Here is a 12,227-nt window from a genome sequence, read left to right on the forward strand (position 1 = left end):
TGTTACTATTCACTATAGCTAGATTCAAACCTAATATGTTAAATTCATTTGAATCTAGTTACTATAGCTAAATTCAAACATACTAGGTCACCTGCTGCTGGCTTTTTGTAGCCGATGAACTTGCCACGTTTGAATCGCAGGTAGTATTAAGTAGTGACACGTTGCAAGCAACATATTGATGTAACAATTGTTTTCTTGGTAACACTAACTGTCACACGCTAAGTTTGTGGAAAGTAAGTTCTGTATCACGTTATTTTTACTGAATAAAAAGTAGCAATGTTCTTTTGGAGTTAATTTTCTAATTACAGTTATATTGAGGAGCATGATGTGATGCATACCTTATATCTAGATTGTCATGGATAGACAATGACCAAAAAGATTATGCACTTCGGATTATGGATGACAAGTGCCAATGACAAAGCGCAGCTGGCAATGCAGAGAAAACACTGACAACAGATAAACAAGGAGAATATTTTTTCTCAACTCCCTCCAAAAGTTGTGCTTACAGTGAGGAGCAGTGGTGGAGAAAAGTAACCTCAGAGGCAATGGCTTTGTATATTGTTGAGGTTTTAACCAGGAACAAATCCTTGTGCATGCAAGCCATTCCACCGAGTGTGCCAGTTGAAAGCTTGTTCAGCGATGGAAATGGATGTGCTTGCCTTCAGTAATGTAAAACTTTTGGATGAAAATTTAGAAAAGCAACTGCTGCTTCAGTATAAGATGTAATAACACTGATACAGGCACTTTGTGCAAAAAACCTGAGCATAGCCGGTTCCTAGTTTTCCTTGTTTATTTGTTTAATAAAAGAAGTAAAGTAAGATAATGGAATTACCTCTTAGGAGTAACCAATATAGGCTACGTTTTTCTTAACTAGCTTAATTAGGTAGTCTTTTTATATAAAGTATCTTGCCCAAGGCGACAAATATTGTAAGGGTCCTCTAATCGCATAATTTTTTCGCTTAGTTTATGTCGATACCTACCAGGTCTTGCTCTAAGATTTGAAATCTGTTTTCTTGTATATTCTAACACATTATAAGGTAACCTTTAAGTAAAGGGAACTGCATGGTTCTTAAGTCTTGTTTGTAGGAATTTCTTGGAGCACAAGTCAGCTGATTTCTGGCAGTCTCCTGTGGCCATTGTACTGCAGGATTACCTTGGATAGTTATAGCCAGCTACGATTTAAGCAACTCTCATTTGTATAGATTGTCATTCGTGTTTGTCTTTTTTTTTTCAGGAACTACATTTGGAATTGTACAACTTGGAGCAGTTTTTGACGATTGGTCACTTTGAAAAAGTCATTTCGTGAAGTTGGCTGCACATGTTTTTTGCTGGCAAGTAAATAGTTCAGTTTTTAAAATCTAGCATGGTCTGAGAGAAAAGCAAACTTGATGTGACTGACAGCACCCTTCTGAAAACTGTTTAAACAATATTGATCACATCTAACCAGGGTTTTTCTCACAGTGGGTGGCAGTGGTTTCGCTGCCCACTAGTCCTGCTAGCTGCCCAATTCTTTGAAAAATGTCTTGTGGCCTTCATGTCTTGGCACAGAAATCGCTGTGCTCGGCGGACTTCTGTGCCAAGACATGCAGGTACAGGTCCCCACAACCCAAATTAATACGACTTGGTCGAGGTGCACGCAGAAGAAAGATGCAGCTGCTGCCTGTGTCCCCCTCCCCTCCACAGTCATAGTCAGATGCCTATTTGTCTACAATGTATGGAGAAAAATCTGTGTCTAACATTTATTCTATCCTAACTTGTACAGCTTCACTAGATCAAAGGCCACAGTTATTAAGAAGGCCTTCCACAAGATTGGCTTTTTCCTCATCTGTGCAGATCCGATATGGTCTCTATAAATTAATTTTATGCGGTTGGCTTCACATATTTATTTCATGTAGATATAAAATAACTGGTGTAATGAAAGTTTCATGGTACCTTTTTTTAATGGGTTGCTCGTCTCGGCTTGACCTATTTTCACTTTAAATTCAACAGCATTTGTGGGCGAACATTTTTGTCACTTTTCACCAGTCGGTTGGTCTGTTTTATGGTTTGTGTGACCGATTTGACTCTAGCACAGGCAACGGCAGAGGCACATGATGACAGCTTGGTTTGTATGAGCGCTCACGCAGAGAGAAAGCTTTTTAAAATCGTGCATCTGACCCTATGCTTTTGTCAGCTCCAAATCCAACTTGTAAATTGGAGTATATGGCATACAGGTACACCAAAATGCATCGTTCGCACACATCGGAACAGTCTCTCGGAGAAAATTATGAAGAAGGGTCCGCCTTTCAACGGGCAACAAAAGAAATGCGCAGCCAGAATGCGCTGACGAGGTGGCCAAGCAAGCTCCCTGAGTGGTAGGCACTTGGGGTAAAGGGAATGGCTAGATCACATTTTGGGGGTAATCAGGTGCACAAAGTGTGGAGCTTGTAAACAGACTTGCATGCCATATATAAATACTCTGTAAATTTTTACCACTCGCTCAACTCAAAAGCGTGTGCACAGGTGTGCTCAAACGTGGGTAGGATGGAGCTCCCAAATTGTAAGATTGGGCACTATGGACTAAGCTACTGCTTAGTCCCCGGTTTTTGATAGCAGTTTTAGTACACATGCACTCTTTCACCCGCTCAGTTCTGTGAAAACCTTCAGGGATATCTAAAGAGAAAATCAAGTTTCTATGTTCACGCACTCTAAGCACTCGAGGCTGACCACCTGATTCGACAACGAGAAAGAGTGCAACTAGCCCTTCGTTCTAATGGGAGATTTTGAGTGGCTGCCCAAACTTATGAAAGTCTGGGGTATGAGCTTAGCCAGTTTTACATAGACTCTTCTGCAACATCTCATGAACCTTAGAAATAAAGCATTACTCAAACTGAATCGAGTTTTCCGGTTGGTTCATCAGTTTTCGAGAAATGCTTCACATTATAAACCAAATCACTATTGCAATTCCGGCCTTGCATTTTTTTCTAAGTTTCGAACGAATTTAGGCTTGAAGTGTATCGGTTTTGACTAGGGAACAGGAGAACAAGACCCTCAAGTCAAACATTGGTTTTAGATATCGGGTCACAGGATGAACAATTAGAGGCAATGTCCATTTGACTTTTGTATAAGATTCATGGCTAATAATTAAATGGACTGAGGGGGGCTGTGTTTTATGCACAAGCTCAATTTGCATCTGATATAGATATTTAATTATTTTTTCTCTTTTTTCTCTTTAGCACATCATGCTACATGCAGCATCTGAAAACAAAGGCCAAACACCACGGGGGGCTCTACTTTGGCTCTTCAAGGACCTAAATAAAGCGTTCGAAGGTACTTTTCTTATTTTCCCATCAATTATTCAGGTGACATTGCATGATTGCTGCAAGCAGCATAGGAAAGAGTTCTCAATATTAGTTTAAAGAGATCCTTTTCCATTTCAAAATTCTGTAACTCTTTTTTATAGAAAACGTGGTTGTATCAGCGTCATAATGAACATTATTTTATGTATAGAGCAGCATCACTAAGCGACTGCCTGTTAAATGAACTGGAGAAATCTGCACCTACAAGCATTGAGCTCATATTCTTACCAAAGGTCTATTTTAGCAGTGAACACCATTGTGACATGTAAAGGCACATCTCCGTCTTTGTGGAATGTGAAAACAGCATTCTCTTTATTTTCAAGCATGAGTGCCGACGCAGATGAGTGAGAGTGACGTTTGGTGTTGTCAAGAATGTGCTTTATATCGCTGTTTAAAAATGCAATGACTGCGGTGGTCGTTCAGACTGCAGATATTGTTTTGTAATCCCACTACCTTCTATAATTGTGCACATTGGTCTGAATGCCAGAACTGACAGAAGAAAAAACAACTGATATTGAGGAAACTTGCTGCAGATGCATTGCTCAGCTGTGTTGCCTGCTTTCCACAACAGGTTGTGGCAGCTCTCGATTGTATACATTGGTGCCCATTGTCAAATTTAAATAATTTTGTTCTATTTTTCACAGACTGGAGTTGCACCTTAAAAATTTTCATGGGAATCTGTGTCACAAAAAGAAAACCTTTGATAAGTTCAGCTTGCTAGATGAAGGCATTAATTCTTCGAGCTCATTTTACAGCCTACCTTTCTATGGACACCGCCCTATGCGGAGAGTAAGTCGTCTGCTTCTTGCACAGACATTACGGTGATGTCAGAACGGTGACGATCTCTCATTGGCTTTGATTGGAAGGATATAGTGGGTAGACCACAATGCTAGACACCATCAGGTCTACGCACTATTTTTTTTTTTGTTCAATCAGCCAATGAGAGCTCGACCTTCTGACATTACCGCAACCCCTGTGCAAGAAGCAGACAAACTTGTGCTCCGCATAGGATTACGGATACTCAAGAGTGCTTTCCGTAATATAAGTTACGGAAAGCCTGCTCTGTTTGCCCTTTTACCGACAACTTTTAAGCACTTTTACGGATACTAGAGCGATTTCCGTAATAGGTTTTACGGAATGCATATTCCAGTTCGTTGTTTTACGGACAGCTCTTGAATAGCGTTACGGATAGTAGAGCACTTTCCATAATCTGTTTTGCGGAATGTCCTTTTATTTACGGATTGTGTATATGTTTAAAAGGATTTTTCCGTTATTGGAATTACGGATGACCTTTCCGGCAGCATAGGTGCCAGAGAATTTCTCCGTAAAAGAGGCAAATTTTTTTACAGATGGGCTATTGGCATTACCGCTATGTCGCAGCTCATTATTATTGTTTCATGAAGAGCGCAGACAAAAAGCATCTGTGAGCATAGTTCAGATATGTCTGCTGCTCGTGTTCATCCGTGGAAGCAAGGGACTGCCTGTCGTAGCATGCATGCTTGCTCTCTAGCTTCAGCTGAGTCGCATACGTTTTGTGAATTAAAGTATACGGTCGTCCCGAAAGGTTCAGACATCGAGGGCGTTTCTCTGAAACATGCTTTGGGTGCACGTGGGCCCGTTTGTGAAGGAATGTCCCTGTTGCCTAAAAATTCAAATTTCAAAAGTGAAAGAAAATAACAAGAAATAAGGACGGGTACACAGCTGTCACCATTGCTGAGAAACCCTCAGCTCCGGCATTAGGTTCCAAGTTGTTATAGCATTTTTGAACTTCTGCATTGGAAATGACGCAATAACATTGGTAAAATGTTTGCTCCAAAAGTGAGAATGTCTGCCCCAAAACCAGTTTTTGCCTGCTACAAGAGCTCCAAATCACCATTTGTCAGTTCCACCATTGCAGTTACCACTTGCTTTAACTTAATTTATTCTAACTGTGCTGTTTGTTTTACCTTTTCAGATTGAGCATCGCTCAAGGCAGGCGTTTACTGTGACCTAATAAAGATAAAACAGGTTTGATTTTGCATCTTACTTGTCATTTTATTGGCTGTTCTCCTTGAAGTTAACTTGCAGTGATCCTATGGCAGTCGAAAGTATGTAATAGTTTCTCTGGCAACGCTGCAATTTGGTTAGGCTATCCTATCAGCTCAGCAGTGATCACAATCACACCTTCCATCAAATATGTTCCATCAAAGACCACCGCAATACGTTCCATCAAAGACCACCACAATACGTTCCATCAAAGACCACCACAATACGTTCCATCAAAGACCACCACAGTACGTTCCATCAAAGACCACCACATATGTAATTTGGGACATTCCATCAGTGGCAGTCAGACGTCATCTGATGGACCATCAGGGCACGTTCCACTAGGGCTGCTGACTGGCAGTCAGTGTCCCAAATTACGTACCTTGATGGAATTTTCAATAGGGCAAGGTCTGTAGTATCAGCGAAGATGACGTCGTGGTGACGATCGACGACATCGAGCGACTAGGAAGCTCCCGCTTGGAAGACTCTCTCCGAATCTATTATAACAAAGGTCTGGACCAGGGACAAACGCTCTCGGAGAATACGGAGGGCTTCTCAAGGTATGGCTCAAAACGGTTACCCCAAACTCGGAAGAAATCTGTAGCGACTACTATCCCACAAAACATCTGGAAGAGCCAATTGCTACAATCTACAAGAAGGCCTAATTGAGTCGCAAGGCTAAAAGGTGGTTTAGACCTAAAAAAAAAAACGAACAACAACAGCAGCTGTGGCATCGACCACGGTGAAACGTCCTGCTCAGTGCCTCACCTCACACAGTTTCCATCAGGTCTAAATATATTATCAGCATCGTAATTCGCTGACCTTTATCCGTAGATTGCAGCGGTCGGCCCTTCCATGTACTCTGCAGGAAAGTGGTCGCTAAAGATATCCTAATGTGCACGTGTGTTTCAAGGAAAAAGTAAAGTGTTCCGCGATGTAGACGAGTTGAAATGCAGGTCCAGAACTGTAATTTGTTGCACTAAATTTGGAGTTTAGTACTTTTGGGGCTCATGCCAAAATAACTAGGTATATGTAGCATGTGTTATAAGCATTTATGAAAATTTTGGAACAATCCGTTGAGTGTTTTAATGCCGCCCCTTTCGAAAGTCTGCGCTCTGTGGGGTGCTGCGAAATGGCTCCATAATGGCTGACGCAAGTGTTAGCTCTTCGGGTGCAACTTCATCACAGGTTCTAACGTTTTTAAGGCATTTTAGACGGCCTGCAAGAGTCGGTTTTTGAACGTATCGCGGTGCAATTTACAGAGGCGCAAGCAGAAAGTGGAAGTTTATGGTGAAAAAAATGAACGTTCCTCGTTCAAAAGAAAACAAAAACAGAAACCTGTTCTTGGCAATCTATGCCGCCACTTTGCAGACGATCCACGCGTAGCCTCTATGGCTATCTATAGATAAACGAAACTTCTATTTTAGAAGTTACGAAGCCGTTTTTAAAGGTTTTATATATTTTCCGTTGTCTTAGAGGTTAAAACGGCGATTCTTTTTTTGTCTAGAATCGCGTTTAGTGGTTACGCTGGGACTCTTGTGCTGTAACCTCTAAAATGTAACGTTGGACAAGAACGGGTAACCCCTACACGATTGTTTACTTTTGTTTCCTCTTAAAAAGAGAACTTAGAAAGGGAAAGGGGGAAGGACGAGCCGACACGAGCGACAGAGGAGGCAGGATAAGAGGAGGAGCGAACCCAACAGACCGATCCCAAAGCTAGTTTGAGTACGCCACCGCTGCCGACATGCATCGTGGAAGCTGTAGTTCTTCTGCACGCGCGACAACCCTGCTGGAGGTCTGCGCGAGCAGAGCACGAGGCGGCATGAGCAGTCTCGTGAACTGGCGTCTGCCTCCTACGAACTACAGTTATGGCGGTGTCACGCATGCGTGGAACGCTTGGTGGGATCGGTCTAATAGATCGATCTCACCAAGCGTTCCACGCATGCGTGAAAAAACTATTCGATACTCGAATCAAAAATATTTGACCAAAACCACTATTCGCTTTGAATTCACTTTGAACTCAAAATCCACTATTCGCACAAGACTAGAAAATGCACATCATTGGTGAAAGCATCGCGTGTAAATTTTGCGGGAAATCAGCGGGCAATTTTTTCCCTAAATTGAGCAGGAAGTTTAGCACCCTCGTAATCTTCATCGTCACTGATGACGTCATCAGTGACGTTACCAGTGACGTCACGTATGACGTCATTAGTAAAGATGACGATGACGTAATCTTCGTCGTCGTCATCGCGCAGTTACGCCGACGGCGACGGCGACGCCGCTCAAGTCGGGAACGGGCGCTTAAGCGCTGCGCTCTAATTGGATGGTTCTTGAATTAAATTGAATGGCGCTTGAAATAAATTGGATGGCACTTGGATTAAATTGGACGCCTTTGGATTAAAATGAGCGGGACAACCAGTAGACGCAACGGATGTCGCAAAATTCCAGGAAGGTACGAAGAGGAGGTGGCATACAGGCTCAAGCCAGACAAACAAGAAAACCCCAAGTGAAGCCGGAAGTTGAGGTCGCTGTCGGCGGGAACGCCCCAAGGATAACCAAGGGTGTCCTTTCCGTCCAATAGCGTCTTTCGGTTTTGTTTGTTTTTGGTCATCGTTGGAAGCGAGTCCCTCCTAGCCGGAAGTCTCCGCCGACTTCGACACGGGTGGCGTCATGCTGTCTCCAGAAGCTTCATACCACCATACCAAAGGGAGACACTAGGTTTGCGAGCGTGTCCGGCCGAGCAGCCAAGCCAATCCAGTAGTACAGTGGGCGGGCCAATCATCTGTGGGCGGTGCTTAGAACGGGCCGAGACCCCCGTCTAAATTTCGTCTAAAGGCGTACATCTTGGGCGAAAAAAAAGTTTTTGGTGAAATGAATATACAAAAAGTCCTATCTATGTCATTAAATTCTTTTTCTTTGTTTCTGTGATTTTTTTTTTTAAGCAAGCGCTTCCCGGGATTTATGCCGTAGCCTCTAACCGGCTCCTAGATTTTGTTAGCCGCTAAGTGTACGCAAATGATAAAGGCGAGCGTATGGATCACTGTGACCTGTTCACCTACGAACCGCTCTCCTCCTTTCTCTATATCTCCAGCCGGGAACAAGGCGACGTTACTTGTATAACAACTCTCCAATAAAAGTGGAAAAATCGGCCTGTTTACTTAGGCCGTGCTCCAAAACTTACTCGATCTTACTCCAGGGTAAGGGTTTTCCACCTTGGCGTTCCAAAACCTACCTGCGTCCAGCGTTCTTCAATCTATGTTGTCACGTGACACGACCCGCCGGAGTAACTCGGATTCATTTGGGTAAGATTTGGAACACAGCCTTACTCTACACCGCGAGTACGCTTACCGTACAGCTCGCGGTAGACCAATCACTTTGATATACAAATCGCGATGGTCAAAATACCGTTTCTCTCTGCAACGCAATTTGTACAAGGCCCATGGGCTGTGAGGTACGGGACCTAAAAAAGCTATATTTTATGCCAACACGTGCACAGGTTGCGACTGCGGCCGAGAGTACTCCGCAATGTAGCGGAGAGAAAGCTGGAAGTTACCCTGCTGGGGAACCAAAGAATGTCGATGCCTGTTGCCATCTCTGCAATAGCGTTGTCAAAGATGGCGCGCCAAGACGGAGAAATCGCCTTTGGGAGAGGTGAGTGGAAGGATCCGTCTTCCAGCAATAATGACGTCACGGGTGCAAGTACACTTTCTGAAGCAGAAATTAATTTAAAATATAAAAAGAAGCATACTCAATCAATCAATCATTTTTATTTGCGTCTGCACAATAATACAAGCACTGGAGGCATGAACAAAAGGCCGACAGATGTCGGCTTGACGAGGCTCACGCTCCCTTTTTTAGCAAACGGCAAGCAATCAAAAAAAAAGTCAGATACTTAGGAAAAATAAGTACTGTAGCAATAGAAAAAATACTAGTTTAAAATTTGGCAATAGATTACAATGTCGAGGAGAAATGCACTCTGTATTCTAAAATACAATTGTATTACAAATATTCACAAAAACATCACTTTTTATGAATGACATGTTAAATGTTCGATGATAATGTTATTTTCAATTAAATGGTTTAGCAAAAAAGGAAGACAATGTTTTAGCATCACAAACCCTTCGTAATACTGGGCGATTTTTATGCTCATAGAACACTGTGGTGAAGTGCACGAGTTGATTTTCGTAGTGGAGTCATTGAACGACTTTTACCGTCATCAAATTTATGTCTTTTAAACACCAGAAAGCTCAGCTCTTTTAGTCGAGCACGTAATACATTTACCTGCATTGATTTACCGATTTCATCACCATCATTATTTTCATGTTTTACATGGATGGTTTTAGACAATCGATTCGGTAGCGACCATTTCCCATTTGTTTAAAATGCATTATTTACCTTCCCACCACTCTAAATCATTTGCCTAGGTGGTAACTCGACAAAGCTGACTAGGAACGTTTTAGCTTCGCTGCTAGATTGTATGTTTTTTTTCTAGCTTCACTGTCCCTCGATGAGGCGCCACTATATGTTACAGATCAGATAATACATGGTGCTGTACAATCTATAGCATGCACTTCTGGGAATTTACCCAGGAAATGCAAACCATGATGGAAGGCTGAGTGTTCAGGTACATTTCCGAAGAATAATAAAGCTTGGGACATTTTTCGTAGGTACACTACTGCGGAAAACAAAATCGAATTTAGAGGACGAAAGGCGTAAACTCGTTGGACCAGGAAGCAGTCGAAGAAAAAAAGTCTTGGATTAAATATAACTCTTTAAGTAGTTTCGTGACAGCTAAAGAGGTATCGGATCGTGTAGGAAAAAAAAGTGAAGTACACTGGTTTCACTATTGCTGTCTTTAATTTGCTCCTTACGTCGGTCAAAATGACTCCAACGTGCTCGCCCAGCATATAGTGTATCGAGCTCCAGTAACTACAGCGCAAAATTTCAAGAATTCAAATCTTGCTCCGAGAGCAATTCGGTTTGCCTGCTCGGAGCCATCTCAGAGTCATATAATGGACCTTTTACGCTACGTGAGCTAGATCAAGCTCTAGAAGTAAAAAATAACTCTGCTCCAGGGCCTGATGCAGTGCACTATGGAATGCTCCGAAAGCTATCGGGGCTGATGCAGTGCACTATGAAATGCTCCGAAAGCCCTCGAGGTCCTCCACCTTTTCTTTATCTCGTTGTGGGAAAAGGCATGTTTTGGTATGCGTGGAAGCGGTCTCACATTATCCATCTTCTGAAGCCTGGACAAGAGGCAACACTGCCCTGCAATTATCGACCTATTGCACTCACCAGCTGCCTGGGGAAAACATAGGAAAGGCTCATTAACAACCGTTTGTGTACATTTCCGAAAAAAAAATTGTTTAGAAATAATTAGCGCGGTGTTCGTCGAGTACGGTCTGCTGAGATCACTTGGATCGATTGAAAACGACAGTTCGTGAAGCCCATTGGGCATTCAAATCTGCATTCCTGTTCTTTTTTTACGTAGGAAAAGGGTGCAATACAACGTGGAGGTTTGAAATCCTTTAAGACCAATATGGTTATGGTATTAGAGGACGCACCCTAAAATGTATGTTACTCTGTAACAAACAGGTCATTTTAGATCATACTAGGCTCTACCTTATCGGATCCGTTTATGCAGTAAAACAGAGTTCCTCAGGAGGCCCTCTTAAGTTTTACTCTATTTTCCGCCAGATAAACTCTGTCGCCACCATATACCGCCATCTATCACATACTCTCTTTATGGTGATGTTATTCTAATTTCATCTTCTTCCTCTAATATTTACAGCTTTGAATGTGAGCTTCAATTATCCCCAAAACAAACTAGGTTATTTGGCAGGCAATAATGGCTTTAGGTTTTTAACAGAAAAAAACGAACTGTGCGGCCTTTTTCTCTGCGCCGAGGGTTGCATCACTATCCAGACCTTCAATTAAAAAACACGTTTGGATGTTAAAACCAAGTATACGCTTTTAGGAGGATGTTCTAAAAAAAATTGAACTTCATTCCTCACTATGAGTTCCTTAAGAAAAGTGTCTGAAAACTATGAACATCTTAACAGTTCTAGGATGCAAATCTTGAGAATCGGATAGGAGGTGTCATTTGAGACTATACAATGCACTCGAGAGATCCTGCCATGATTACGCCGCCGTGGCATATAGATCAGTGAGACCGTCAGCTCTTAAAATATAAATATAGCGCACCATTTTGGATTGCGACTTTCGACGGGTGTCTTTCGCACATCCCCAGTTCTCAGACTCTACACCGAGTTGAATGAGATGTTATTTGAAAAAACAAATACGGTTGTATTTGTGCTTGACTTATGCGTACACGATTTTAGTCAACTCCACGGTCCCACACATTCCTCTGTAAAACGTTCAACGTCTTTTCATTTGTTTGAGAATAAGCGGAGCATTGTGAGACCATTTAATCTGCGCCTGGAAGATTACCACTATTTTATCTAGCTTGGCTTAGAAACGGCAAACCTCTATAAACCTGTTGATGATATCTCCCCCTGGGGAGAAAACTTTCATTGGATGTGACTGGTCAACCAGTCACATCCAATGAAAATTAGGTGTGTCCTCACGACTTTCTACTCAATATCACGAGATATGCTAAGCAGATCTCGTGCCTTCGCTCTTTTCGGAGATAAAGTGTTACAAGCCCAATGTCAGTTCTGTATTCATTCTGCAAGAATTTCAAGAGCTACAGACAAAATATTTTGAATATATACATTTTTATACTGATGATTCCAAAGGTCAGTCTTTCGTCAGATGAGCTATACACTCTGAGAACTTTACTAGAGTAAAACGCCTTAATCCTGTTTTGTTTTTTTGTTTTCTTTTTACGATTGACCACATGAC

General features: G+C 42.2%; 1 pseudogene; it reads left to right on the forward strand.

Moving 5' to 3' along the window:
• Positions 1–12,227, forward strand: part of LOC115321057 — a 78,135-nt pseudogene that overhangs the window by 7,831 nt on the left and 58,077 nt on the right.

Source organism: Ixodes scapularis, unplaced genomic scaffold, assembly GCF_016920785.2.
Source record: "Ixodes scapularis isolate PalLabHiFi unplaced genomic scaffold, ASM1692078v2 PGA_scaffold6__148_contigs__length_123643588, whole genome shotgun sequence".
Lineage (NCBI taxonomy): Eukaryota > Metazoa > Arthropoda > Arachnida > Ixodida > Ixodidae > Ixodes > Ixodes scapularis.